Raw genomic sequence first — 15,656 nt, forward strand, 5'->3', positions numbered from 1 at the left:
ACAAACACTGTACTTTAGTTAATAACGTGATTTCCCATGTGAATGCAGGTTAATGGTTCTCAAATCACAATGTATGTATACTAGAGTTGAAGAATTAGGTCAATGACAAATGGTGGGAGCCAAGATACCACTGTTGAAGTGGGAATTTACATATCAGCAAGGGGTAGAGGCTATAAGATCCATGTGGTAGTGGATCGGAGTTGGAAATATGAGTATTAACTCACATTTAGCTTCATATAAATACAAATGGTTATGCATGGAAATACTTATATATACACATCTATATATATATATATGTATATATATGTATATATACACACACAGGCTCGCATACATGTATTTCTTTATTGTGTCAGCTGAGAAGGCCTAAAAGAAATGACACTCCAGTAGCAAAGAGCACACATGGTGCCCAGATCTTGGTTTCCAATATCATTCTCTGATCAAAGAAACTAAAGATAGAGGTCTCCAGTCATGGAATGAATAAGCCATGGGAAAAGGCACAGCCTAGGTAATATAGTCAATGGTATTGTAATAGTGTTGTGTGGTGACAGATGGATGATAGCTACACATATGGTGAGCATAGCATAATGTATAGAGATGTTGAGTCGAATCACTATGTTCTACACCTGAAACTAGCATAACAGTGTGTACCAACTGTACTCAAAGTAAAAAAATATTTAAAATATATATATATTTCTCCTTTTCTCCAAGGATAGATGTGTGTGTGTGTATGTATTTTTTTTTTTAGAGGGAACTTCAGCTTTTTGAAGAAATAGCTCATTTCAGGCCTGTGACAGGGAATATACGAGATGAGCCTGGAACATCTTGTAGTGCTAACAAGAAAGTGCTCAAAAAACAAAACAAAACAGAATAAAACAATTCAATCCACACTAATGCAGATGTCAGCAGAAAACAGGAGCAAAAACAATTTGAGCAATGAAATGAATGAAGTAGTGTTGGATCATTCAAAACTTAAAGAAGGCAAAGATATGAATAAATATCCATGAATCCATACTGATAGAAATTATTAAATAAGTAAATTGGAGTGGATAGACAAACCTCCCACGCAGAAAACTACCAAATAATTAATGTAGATAAGCTGCTTTCAGGGAAGAGGAACATCACTTCTCACTCTTAAAGTTATCCTTCCACAGAACGCGTACAGTATGGAAAGCAACAGAGTGTAGCTCTGCAGTGAAGAAATTGGACAAACATTATCTCAGCCATGTGATCAAGGATGGCATCCACAGTGACAAATTCTTTTTTGAAGAGAGGGGATGAGAATGACACTTTATCTCTATGATCTTTCTTAATTTTTGAAGGGGAAGAGAAAAAGGGAGAGAGAGAATCCCAAGAAGGCTCTATGCTCAGTGTAGAGCCTCACAACTGTGACATCATCACCTGAGCCAAAATCGAGAGTTGGATGCTTAATCAACAAAGCCACCTAGGTACCCTACTAGGGTCTTTTTCTCAAAAATTAACAGCCCAGTGTTAATCATGAGAAAATCATCAGACAAATTCTAGTAGAGGGAACATCCTACAATTTACCTGGCCAAATCAAAACTGTCAAAATCATCAAAAACAAGGAGAAGTATGAGAAAATATTACAACCAAGGAAAGTCTAAAGAGACATGAGAACTAAAGATGTCATATCCTGGATATATCCTGAAAATATAACATGAAGAAAAAACAGGAAATACAAATAAAGTATGGACTTTAGGTGATATTAATGTATCAAAGTAGGTTCATAGTCAAGATGAATGTATCATATTAATAATAGAGAAAGCTGGGGGCGCCTGGGTGGCTTAGTCGGTTAAGCATCCGACTTTCACTTAGGTCATGATCTCGCAGTTCGTGGGTTCGAGCCCCGCGTCGGGCTCTGTGCTGACTGCCAGCTCAGAGCCTGGAGCCTGCTTCAGTCTGTGACTCCCTCTCTCTCTGACCCTCCCCTGCTCACGCTGTCTCTCTCTCTCTCTCCTAGAAATAAATAAAACATTAAAAAAAATAAAAAAAAATAATAGAGAAAGCTGGAATTGGACACATTAGAATATTCATGTACTATTTTTGTTATTTTTCCATAAATCTAAACCATTCAAAACTTAAATTTTTTAAAAAATGTCAAACCTGAGAAATATTTTTATTGGATAAGCGTATGAATTCAAGTCCCAAGTTTCTACATCTCCATATCTAAAATTTATTTCAACACTTTATCATTAACTGGGTTACTCAAATTAGTAATGAGTATAATAATTAATAAAAAGAAAATATGGTGAAATATAATGGTTTTGTTTTTAGAAATAGGAGATTTCCTACCAAAGAATATCACTAAATGACTTAGACCATTTTTTTCCCCATGTTAATAATGACCTTCTCTCAAATTGTGAGTAGAGTGACCCTGGCACACTTGAAATACTGATTTTTGTGGTCAACCCCAGAACTATGGAATAAAAATCTCAGGATATTTATTTTGAGAGAGAGAGTGAGCCTGAGTGGTGGAGGGGCAATGAGAGAGGGAGCGAGAGAATCCCAAGCAGGCTCTGTACTGCCAGCATAGAACCTGACATGGGGCTGGAACACGCAAAGCTGTGAGATGAAAACCAAGCGTTGGAGGCTTAACTGACTGAGCCACCCAGGAGCCCCAAGGAAGTTGATTTTGAAGATCTCCTAGAACAATAAAAGGTACGTTTTGTTCCTTGAAAATGTGTTTGTAATGTTTAGTTATTTTTTGAGAGAGAGATAGAGCATGAGCAGGGGAGAGGCAGAGAGAGGGAGACACAGAATCCGAAGCAGGCTTCAGGCCCTGAGCTGTCAATGCAGAGCCTGACATGGGACTTCAACCCACAAACCGTGAGATCATGACCTGAACCGAAGTAGGACACTTAACTCACTGAGCCACCCAGGTGCCCCAAGATACATTTTGTTCTTACATGAGCATCTTAGATTAATTTTTCCATCTCTTTTCCTTCAAGCATCAAAAAACTAATACAAAGCTTGTATTTGCAGATAGGCATATAAATTTTAAGTAATGTTTATGGTCCTACTGGCACACTATTTGGTAAATTAATTGACCTTGTTTTTCTAATTTGTTTTCTGAAAAGTCAGTAACTGAAATTATTTTCAAGAGTTCTATACATTGGAACATTTTTAAAGCATTTTGTTACCTTCATGCATTCATGAACCTCATAGTTTATTCAGGAAGATTTTTAAATGCAATTTTAGGTAAATCCTAACAAACACAGCATGCATTACTCTATCAAACAATTAATTTTCAATCAGTTCCTATTTAACTACCAGTTGCCAAATCTCCTTTTTTTGTACAATTATATGCATGTTTCTTTTTAATTTAGAATTATTTTCATTCGCTATTTTCTTGGCTGAATGGTATTCTGTTGGAAGTCTAGTGGAGACTCGAAAGTCCTAAGCTCAGTTCTTGGTTCACTTATTACTGGGTTGGTTTTTTTTTTTAATATTTCTCTTTTTATCATTTTATTTATTTTTTATCATTAAGTATACTCCTTAATCTCCATCCCCCGTTCCCCCCATCTGTCCACCTGTCTCATTTCTAGTAACCATAGTTTGTTCTCTACAGTTAAGAGTCTGGTTTTTTTGTTGTTGTTGTTGTTGTTGTTTGTTTGTTTCTTTGTCACTCTCTCTTTTTTCCTTTGCTCATTTGTTTCTTAAATTCCATGTCTGAGTGAGGTTATAAAGTATTTTTCTTTCTCTGATTTATTTCATTTAGCAGTATACTCACTACTTTCATCCATGTTGCTATAAATGGCCAGATTTCCTTCTTTCCTATGGCTGAATAATATTCCATTATATATCTCTGTGCGTGTACATATACACAATAAATACATATATACATAAATATACACATAATATATATGTGTATATACACACATATACTTCTTTATCCATCCATGTATCAATGGAAATTAGTTTTTACTGTTTTTTATTTAGCTATCTCTGATTTTTTTTCTCCAACTAAACTTTCAATATTCAGATGTTGAAATTTTCAAATTACAACTCTACCCATGTCCTAAAATGTCCTAGAATGGGAAATTATTCATTTTGTCCAGAAGCATATTATCATTAAATCAGCATCTTCTTTAGTTGATACTTGGGTTGTAAGTGCAGTAATATAGAGATTATCAAGTGGCAATGATCATGGAAGTGAGTTTGCTTTTAATGTTATTGTACACAAAACTTTCTATTTCTCTTATATATTATTATGACTTCATAAAATATCACAATCACAATTTCAATTTAGACAGAAATGAAAAGGTGTATTTTTGTGGGTACATGAAAAGTAGAACCAAGGCTAATGGGTGAGAGCTACATAGAACTCAATATAAGAATAGCTTTCAAAGAAGCTGAAAGCCACCCAAAGATGGCAAAGTGATGTCACAAAGTGACACTTATCCCTGGAAGTGTTATCAGAAGTTGAAGAATTATTTGGTGCAATTGAGAAAGAAAGTTATTGAAATAAATGTTCTAAGATCTAGTATAGCTACAGTCTATCTTCTGTAGTAAGCCACCTAAGTTAAAAAAAAAAAAAAGAGAGAGAGAGAGAAAGAGGGAGCATTAATATATTTGTGCATTTTGTTAGGATATATAGATTTTAAATTTTTGAATGGCATATATAGATTTGTATAGAGACTTTTGTGTATAGAATTTATAGAGAATTATTTTTGGAATTTATGTATAGAATTTGGCTTATAAGCTATGTGTAGACATAAAAAAGACATTCTGAACATGAATTTATGGATTAGGAATATGGGAAGGGCACAGCTAGGAATTCCTTCCTTTGTAATTTCTCATATAGTGAGATTCTGGCTCAGGCTACCGTCATCTGAAGCTGGACTAGGGTAGACAGCCAAGATGGCTCCTCATATGGCTGATAGCAGCTGCTGGTCATTGACTGGGAGCTCTGCTGGGTTGTCAGCTTGAGCATCTATTTGGTTTCTCCAGCACGGTGGTCTCAGAATGGTCAGATCTGTGATTCAGTGCTCCAAATATGATTACAACATTTTTTATGTCCTAGCTTCTCAAGTCACTTAATATCACTCTTATTTCTCTTTACTGGTTTCAAGCAATTCACAAGTATATACCAATTAGAGTTGATATCCATCAAGCCAGATTCCTTTAGTCAATTTGGATTGAGAGCCTTAACAAGTAAAATTGGTTGACAACTCTTGATTACTCTCCCGAGTTGTTACTTTGGTTTAAATTCTCATGTTGGAACCCAGCCTTTATCTAAGGAATGGGTTTATAGTTGACTATTCTGATAGAACATAGAATCATAAAAATAATTTCTATAATAAGAAAGTTGTTTATTTTTTTGTTATAAAAATGTCAAATCCTAAAATGACATTATTGTACTTACCCATGAAAATAGAACTCTGTTAAATTTTGCCTAACTGCTTGACAGATGAGTTGAACTTGATAACCAACTGGCTGAGAGGGAGACGATGCAGTATAGAGTTGTCACTGTTTTATACATAAAAATAGTTTTCTCCTAATTACACAGGGGAAATATATCCTAAAGAATCCAAAATATGGGCAAATATATAGTCATGGGGCATCATTCATACTTTTTAAAAATAAGAAACTTCTTAAATGTCTGAAGTTAGAGAGGATCATTGACAAATGCAGCAAATAAATAGATTTTTGAGAAACTTTAAATCATATGGGACGTCATATGGGAAAATGCTTATGAAAGTGCTTTTCAGTAAGTCAGAATATAAAATTATATGTGCTGAATTATTTCATTTATACATAGAAAAACAATAGAAAAAACCAAAAATATTATAAACTTTGTGTATATAGAACTTTTTAAAATGTGTTTTATTTTTATAATGTATACATTTTCTTTTGATGAACAAGAAGACCTAAAGCAGTGTTTTGTTTTATTATGGAATGTTAAAAAATAGGATGTATTTTCTTACCTTCTATACGTACCCCCATAGATAATAAAGGATTTACTATTTCCTTCCTGCATTTACTTGTTTACATCATTATCTGGCTCATTTTCCAATGATGTCAAGACCATATCAAATATTATCTCTTTGTGTTGCTTTTTGTAATATACCTAGATAGAATTCTTTACTCTTAAAATTGTGTTCACAGAAGATATTTTTAAAATGAAGATATAACTTACATTAAAATTTATCCTATTAAGGTATACAATTTAGCATAACTTATCGAATACTTTAATAAATGATTTCACTCATTTTTAATGTATTCAAGACATTGTGCAACTATCATCAATATTTTAACTCCAGAACATTTTCCTCAGTTCATAAAAATTCCCTGTACCTCGTACCTCATACCTCATTCATACCTACCCCCTATTCCCTGGCTATCACTAATCCACTTTCTGTCTCCGTGGGTTTGCCTATTGTGGACATTTCATAGAAGTAGAATCATATAATATATGGCCTTTCATGTATGACTTCTTTCACTTGGTATAATATTAGCAAGATCCATCTCTCTAATATCAGTTATCATCACTTCTTCTTGTGGATAAATAATATTCCATTAAATGGATATGCCACATTTTGTTTAACATTTCATCAGTCAGTTGACCTTTGGGTTGTTTCCACATTTTTTACCATTATGAGTAATACTGTGTAACTGTATTTATAAGTTTTTAGGTGAGCATGTTTTTCACTCTCTTAGGTATATACCTAGGATTAGGTTTGCTATGTCGTATAGTACTATGCTTAACTTTTTGAAGAACTAACAAACTGTTTTCCAAAATGGCAGAACAATTTTACATTCCCATGAGCCATGTACAGTGGTTCCAATATGCCTATATCCATGACAACACATTATTTGTCTTTTCAATTATAGACATCCTAGTAGGTGCGAAATGGTACCTCATAGTTTTGAGTTGCATTTCCATAATAACCAATGATGTTGAGCATCTTTGCCTGTGTTTATTGGCCGTTTGTGTATGTTCTCTGGAGAAATGCCTATTCAAATCTTCTGTCCATTTTTCAGTTGTGTTATCTTTTTACTGTTGACTTCTAAGTGTCCTTTATATATTCTGAATACTAGAGGTGTATCTAATATATTCCTTGCAGCTTTCCCCCCCTAATTCTATGCATCATCTATTCACTTTCTTGATAGTGTCCTTTGAAGTACAAAAGCTTTTAAATTAATAAAGTCTCATTAATCTGTTGTTTAATTTGTTTTCTTTGCTTTTGATGTTATATATAATATCTATATATAACACCTATGTTTAACTCTAATAGTTTTATAGGTTTAGACCATACCATGGATTTTTTGCTTATTTTATGCTAATTTTTAGGTGATATACAGAGGATTCTATACAGATCTGAATATACTTTACACTACATCATTCTCTACCAAATTTATTCTTTCCTCTCTTCCTCTAGATTTTGATCTCCTAGAATATCACACACAGTAACTGGTAGTAATAGGTCCTAAAAAATTATCACTTTAAAAACTTGAATTAACTTCAACAGATTAAATGTTAGCATTGATGTGTTACCCCAAATTAGTTAATTTTGTTCACCAAAACAATTCTGAGAATATGTGCCACTAATAGTTATTTTCAACTTTAAATTAAACTTATTATGATATTTTCCTGGTATAGAAGGGGGTGCAAAATTCATCTGAGTTGAAATAATGATGTATTCTTTATACTTCAAGTGATATTCGTGCTTTTATTTTGTGTGTGCGGTTTATTTATTTAGTTTTGTGTCTCAAGATTTTATTTACATTTTAGTTAGTTAACATACAGTGTAACATTAGTTTCAGGAGTAGAATTTAGTGATTCATTACTGACATAAAACACCCAATGCTCATCAGGACAAACACACTCCTTAATCCCCATCACCCATGTAGCCCATCCCCCTTTCCTACCTCCCCTCCAACCACCCTTGGTTTGTTCTCTATAGTTAAGAGTCTCTTAAGGTTTGCCTCCTTCTCTTTTTTTCCCCCTTTTCTCCTATGTTCATCTGTTTTGTTTCTTAAATTCCATTTATGAGTGATGTCATCTGGTATTTGTCTTTCTCTGACTGACGAATTTCACTTAGCACAATGATTTTGGTGATTTTATTTATTCAGTTGGTTCCTATCTTCAAATTCTCCTTTATTCTCAGAGACAACCCTAAATAAAACAGAAAAACCACTAATAATTTATTTTTCTTATACCAGTAATATTTTATTCCTGACCTTCACATTTCAATAATTAAAAAAGCCAAAAACTTGTAAGGCCATGCCAGATACTTGCAAGTTGCTTTGCTCCCAAAAGAGTGAGAAAATGATGATTTTACTTGAGCTTCTATAATGATGGAAGAAAAAGCACCAGAAAGCTAGAAAATGTGCACTGAGGCCATAGGATAGATACGACGCTGCTCTGTTTCTTCAAGCATGCAAGTCAGAAGAAAGGTGTTGATAGTGCTGAAGATCTGATGTCAGAGAAAGGTCCTTGTCAGATACATCACCAAATATGAATTTGAGATTCATGGTTTTGTTTTCTGTTACTCAGTTGTTGGTTATCAGAAAACTCAAACTATTAGCTTGTAATTCGCCACTGTAAAGTGTGAATGCAGAATGAGCTACTGGAACTGAGGTCTGATGGAGTGGGAGTAATGGTGTAGACACACATGACCTTCTTCATGTGAAGGGAGAGATGTTTTGGGAGGAAGACAACAGGAAAAAGCCAGAGTATAGTTCTCTAAGTGGTGTTCTAAATAACAGCCTAGATTAGAGGAAGAGGTAATCTATTATTATCTCCTCTAGGAAGAACAAGGAATTGTTGGTAAGTGCTTACAGTCAACAGCTTTTTCAGTGACAGGCTAGTAGGGAAGGGTCATGTGTGTCAAGCATGCATGACTAAGATTCTAAGTGGACATGTCTAAAAATATACTTTTAGAAAATGGAGCACATCGCAATTAAGTATGAGAAGCATACATAGTTTGTACTTAAAATTTTGGGATTTTCTTTTTGTTTTGCTTTAAATGCTCACTGATGGAGCATATTAAGTTGTTTATAGATAAAACATAGAAATTAGAGCTATATGTGCTTTTAAACTACTAAAGACACTTTTATGAAATCAAAAACAACTAATAAAATTATTTGCAATGCAAAGTAAATCATGAACTAATTGTATAAAACAGCACTTACTGTAATGGTTTCCATCAATTACATGTGGTGAGAATTTCAGTTTCTAAAACAATTATTAACAACAATATACTTAATGGCAATAACTGTTACTAAAAAAAGTCTGCGCTGCTGGTGGTAGCAGCAATTCATGTGTTCACTAACAAGGGGAGGAAAGACAATCAGTTTCCTTTGTTTTTTTTCTGTTAATGAAATAAAATTTAATATCTATTCACCAGTCAAGAGTTGGTTAATATGTACACCTGCAGGGGCTCCTGGCTGGCTCAGTTGGTTGAGTGATCAGTATCTCACAGTTGGTGGGTTTGAGCCCCGCGTCGAGCTCTGTGCTGACAGCTCAGAGCCTGGAGCCTGCTTTGGATTCTGTGTCTCCCTCTCTCCCCTCCCCTGTTCATGCTCTCTCTCTCACAAAATAATTTTAAAACAATTAAAAAATTTAAAAACACGTAAATCTGCAATGTTAAAGAAATACAAGTTTTTTTTTTTTCCAGTAATATACCCATTTGGTAACATTTATGGAGAGCAAACTATATGCCACGTGTAATTCTTTCCCCTTATGCTATGAATGTCAACTGTGGCAGTGGGAATTTGAGATGAAAGCTTGATATAAAAGAGGTTAATTTCTTATAAGTGTTTATTCACATGTATTTTGAGGAAAATTTGTACATAGAGTCTGACCTAGCTATAAAAGTTCAGGTCAAATCAAACTTTTTGAAAGGCACAGAATCACAGAGATTTATTTAATGTGAAGGAATGGATAAAATGAAAAAACTTGTCTAGGGCATTCATGTAATTAATAATGGCAAGCATTGTTCAGACTTCCTTGGTCACTTGCAGAGCAGCCCCATTGGAGAGAATCACCCTGAAGATGGTGGCAGTGGTGGTGAACCTAGGAATCTAGCTGTCATACCGTCATTCCCCCCTTTCTCTCTTGGAGGTCCAAATGACATTAAAACACAGGATAATCAGAAGTGAGCTTACCCTTCCCTACTACAGGGCACTTCTCTCACATTTTCAGCCATTGGTCAATAGTACCAGTTGCCCGGTCACTGAATGCTGAAACTTGGGACATAGCACAGTGTGTCCCTAAACCTTAATTTTCCATTATGATAAACCTATACCTATAGTTGAGTCAAGCTCTTTAATATCCCAATCATCTACCCTTTGTTCAACCCCCAGTGTGACAACCCTAACTTCCCATTCTGGACCAGAGTCATGGTTTCCTAACCTCCAAGCTTGATTGCTTTCAAGTATCTGTTACAAGGATAATCTCATCAAATTGCAAACTCACTTATTACTCTCTCACTTAAAAAGCACCATAGTTCACAATGCCTACAGAGTAAAGTTTCAAGGTCTTAAACCATTTGACAAATACCTAAGGCCTATCTTAATCAATCTCCTTTGTATTGTCCCAGTTGTATCTCCAGCTTCTTCCAGTGCTTCAACAATTTCGAATGACTCACCTATTCTTTATTCCTGTGCATAATAGATTTTACACTATAGGGACTTCTCTCTCTCTCAGAACTTCCCTCATTCTTCATATATCCTTTGCTAAGTCTTATTCATCTTCTAATCCTTCATTTCCATGGTCAAATACATCCTGTTCAAATTTTCTGTAACTGTAGCACATGGTCATATGTGAGGGGGAGTGGTAGAATTTGTTGGGGTCAGATTATAAAGGAAACTATAGGACAAATGGAGAAGTCTCTTGAAGTAACTAGAAACTAAGAACATGACCTTAGCAATGAAAGAGGGTAGGGAATATCATAAGCATTTCTGAGGGCAAGGACAGTGCCCATATTAGATGTGTGACACAAAGTAGGAAAGTGGCGGAATATTCCTCAGGTTTCCATTTGATGGATAGACCCTGTAATTATTATATAATGCCCTTCTTCATCCCTTGTTACTATCTTTACTTTAAAGTCCAGTTTGTCTGATGTAAGTATCGCTACTCCATCTTTCTTCTGACTTCCAGTAGCATGGTAGATATTTCTCCATCCCCTTACTTTCAATCTGAAGGTGTCCTCTGGTCTAAAATGAGTTTCTTGTAGACAGCAAATAGATGGATTTTGTTTTTTATCCATTCTGCTCCCCTATGTCTTTTTATTGGGGCATTTAGTCCATTTACATTCAGTGTTATTATTGAAAAATATGGATTTAGAGTCATCGTGTCCTTTGTGGGACTTATGCTTGTGGTGGTGTCTCTGGTACCTTGTGTTCCTTGCACCATTTCCCTCAGAGAGTCCCCCTCAGGATTTCTTGTACGGCTGGTTTAGTGGTGATGGATTCTTTCAATTTTTTGTTTATTTGGAAAGACTTTTTATCTCTCCTTCTTTTCTGAATGACAAGCTTTCTGGATAGAGGTTTCTTGGCTGCATATTTTTACTGTTCATCACATTGAAGATTTCCTGCCATTCCTTTCTGACCTGCCACGTTTCAGTAGATAGGTCTGTCACCACTCTGATAGGTTTCCCTTTGTATGTTAGGGCCCTTTTCTCCCTAGCTGCTTTCACAATTCTCTCTTTGTCCTTATATTCTGCCAGTTTCACTATGATATGTCGTGCAGAAGATCGATTCAAGTTACGTCTGAGGGGAGTTCTCTGTGTCTCTTGGATTTCAACATCTATTTCCTTCCCCAGATTAGGGAAGCTCTCTGCTATAATGTGTTCAAGGACTCCTTCAGCGCCTTTCCATTTGAGAAACTGGATAGAGAGTGATACCACTATATAAGATAAAAAATACAGGAAGTTTACCAAAACAAGGAGATTTTTTTTCAGAGAGAGGATTTCAAATATTTGAAGGATATAGAACATGGCTACTATTTCTATACATGTGAAGGTGGAGAATGTTGGGACCTTACTACCATTGTTACAATTTCAATTTAGAATTGGACAAATTTCACTCAAAGATTAGGGTGAATTCCCTGTATATGAGAAGGACTTGTGGAGAGGAGTAGTGTATTGACACCTCTGCTCTAATATAATCCTTCTTGGCCTTCTTAAAATAAAATAAACAAATAAAATATGATCTCAAAGGCAGCTAGCACAACAGCAACACCATACTCCTTCTATCTGTCCGTCCTCAACACACCCAAAATATAGAGGACCAAGGATGTACGCAATAAGAGAAGTAATGGGACTATCATGCTTGTGTGAATAATCTGGGAATCTCTTAGAATAGAGTCACTGTGACCATATAGTTACCTAAAGTATATAAACACCAAACAGATTCATGAAATTCTACATATCAAAAAAGTTCTTTTATTGTAGTTAAAAGTCCAGTCTGATCAGTTCATTCTGAATCATCCTATGCGAACAAGGATACAACTTTCTTCATGATGTCACTTGTCCAGAAAGTTTGCTCACTGAAGCTGTTTTTTTTAAAAAACCTTTGTAAGGTTAGACTCACTTTTTAATGTACTAAGACAAAGGAAATAATGTTTGAGCCATCACAATAGGGCAAGCCTCAAATCAAGACAAGGAGTAAAAAACAAAAAAACACTAAGGAGACATATTTATATGTCAAAAAAAAAAACCTCCTTATCTTAGAGAAATGTAGTAGCTCTTGGATATACCTTTGTTTTATACATAACACATTAAATCTTTCTCTAAACATTTGCTGGCAACTCTATTAGACACTTAAAATACAAGATGAACAAGTCCTCTGTCTTCTGGGCTAACTGCTAGTGTGCTTTTACTTCTTTCTCCAGTAACATGGATTCCAATTCTGGCATCATTCTGCCTATTGTAGTCTGGACACATTCCAGTTTTTTACCAACCTGAAATATGACTAGCAGCCTGAATTTTAACCCTTCAACCATTGACTGACATAGGGTGGAAACAGTAGAAGGCTTAACTCCCCAGATCAGAAAGCTAGTCTCTCTGCCAGTGAAATTATATCTTGCATTCAATTTTAAAGGAGACATGCCTACTTTTGGTTCACACTGAGATTATATTAAGCTTGTATTTTTTTTTTTTACATAAATTCTCAGGTTATCAATGTAATGTGGTGCCATTCCTAGGAGTACTGTGCATTATCAGACTTAATCAGCTTGGGTTCTGTATCTGGTGACAAAAGTGTAAAAAGGACACGGGAGAACGCTGTACCATGCCACTATTGAGTTTTCTGATTGTCATCCTCAGTGACTGACACTGTACGTTAGTCAACATTCTTGAGATAAAATTGTTCAAATAAATGTGATTTCAACTAATTGGACTATAATACAGTTCATGTTTTTTAATATCATCTACTGGATATGAGTGAGTTATTTACAGGCATTGTTGAAAATCAAGATATTTTCCTAGTATTTGTAAATCTCTGGTCTAGCCAATGATCCGTCTTGTGACAAGTTAGCCCATGAGAACTTATTTCTCTTGTATGTATATTTATTTGCACCAATAACCAGTTTCTTGGCTTAAGAAATTTACTAAGTAATATTTTTTAAATTTTTTCTAGAATTTTGCTGGGGACTGATAAAATTTGGCAATATTTAATATCAAAACTTATTCAGTGGCCTCTTTGAAAAAATATATGGTGATATTGGTTCAACTAAAGTTGGCTAGCACTTCTCTCCATATATAGGATTTAAAAAAAAAACTTATTGGTAATACTTCCTTAATTGTATCTGTAAGTTTATTCAACATATTTTACTTTAGGACATTTTAAGTACCTAAGGCTGCCGTCCTATATCTCACCTCCATAAGGTTTCATATCTCCATTAATAAATTTTTTAAAGCTTTTCTAAATTACAGAACTTCCTCTTTGATTAAAATAATATTAGTAATACCAAAAGGACACTGAGAATAAGTCAAATGGTTTGGTAGCACTTTGCCATCTGTGCAAATGATTGTGCCTAGGCCATCGTTGGTCTTATTCCAATTTTGTTTTATAAAGTTCCATACTTCATACTAATATCTTTAAAGTCTATTCTTTCTACTAAAATCTTTTTATTTATTTTATTTTATTTTTTTTAAATTTGTTTATTTTTGAGAGAGAGCTCACACATAAAGGGTAGAAAGAGGGAGACAGTGTCCAACGTGGGACTCGAACTGACAAACTGCAAGACCATGACCTGAGCTAAAGTCCAATGCTTAATGGACTTAACCACCCAGGCACCTCTATACTAAAATCTTAAGAAGGAAAACTGATCATGTTTTCAGAGATATCCTTGGTGCTATGCTTCTCTTTTTGACATTTGAAACTTATTTTCAAAACCAGAGCTAAATAGAAAGTCTTCTTTGAAATTCATTTTGTTTTTTCAGAAGATTTGTTCTCTGTCAGTTCAGAATAATTGTGATCGTGCTAATTTTAGAATATTTCATCCCTGTTGAATATTATTCCGTTAAAGAATTTCTCACTAGAGCTAATCTATTTTCTCTATGTATTTTGGAAATGAAGGAGCAATGTTTAATTATACTTACTATCTTTTCTATCATTATAATTTCTTACTATGTCATTTTCACTTAAAGAATTCCAATTCTGTTTATTTTTTCACTTATTTGTACCAAAGTAACAGAGGCACATAGTGAAAATTAGATAGTATTAAATAATTTATAGTATTTCATCTCATTCCTCACTACCTCCTATTGTGTTTCTGGGAATCAAGTATTTTTAGAAGTTGTTACAGTGGCTCTTCTGGTGTTTAAAACTATAACTCTTAATAATATATAGCTATTTCTTGATTTATCAAACACATTTTTATTCTCTTATGAATGGTTAAGAATTAGCTCGTTTCAAATATCCCCATCTAGCAGTCTAATAATGTTCTCAATTTTATTCACTATGCTATTATTTTAGTTCAGTCATTGCTTGGTTTTATAACATTACACAGAATTATCTATAGATTTGCAATTGAAAAATGTTATATTTTCTTGTCAGATCAATCCTTTTTTTTGTTTGTTTGTTAAATATTTTTATTTCTAGGAGAGAGAGAGACAGCGTGAGCAGGGGAGGGTCAGAGAGAGAGGGAGACACAGACTCTGAAACAGGCTCCAGGCTCTGAGCTGGCAGTCAGCACAGAGCCCGACGCGGGGCTCGAACCCACGAACCGCGAGATCATGACCTAAGCGAAAGTCGGACGCTTAACCGACTAAGCCACCCAGGCGCCCCTCAGATCAATCCTTTTAACATTATGCATTCTTTAACTTAAAATCTATTTTGTCTAATGTAAGTATAGTTACCCCAGGTTTCTTTTGACCTTTATTTGCATGGAAAAATCTATACATCTTGGGTCAGCCATTTGAGACGTCTATCCTTTAACTGAAAATATTAGCTCTCCAACTTTTCTTCTTAATCTCCCTCACATTCATCTTCTAAATTCTGCCAGGTATATATATATATTTTTTCGTTACAACAGCACCAGTGATAACATCTTATGTTCTTCTGTAACTATTAAAATATTACATAAGTTGATTCTTAGAATTCAATGAATAGTATTAAATAGTTATAGGCATGTAGCCACTGACCAGGGAGAACAACACACTCATATAGTATTTTAATCTCTG

This window comes from Crocuta crocuta, unplaced genomic scaffold (genome assembly GCF_008692635.1).
Source record: "Crocuta crocuta isolate KB4526 unplaced genomic scaffold, BGI_CrCroc_1.0 scaffold26, whole genome shotgun sequence".
NCBI classification, from domain to species: Eukaryota; Metazoa; Chordata; class Mammalia; order Carnivora; family Hyaenidae; genus Crocuta; species Crocuta crocuta.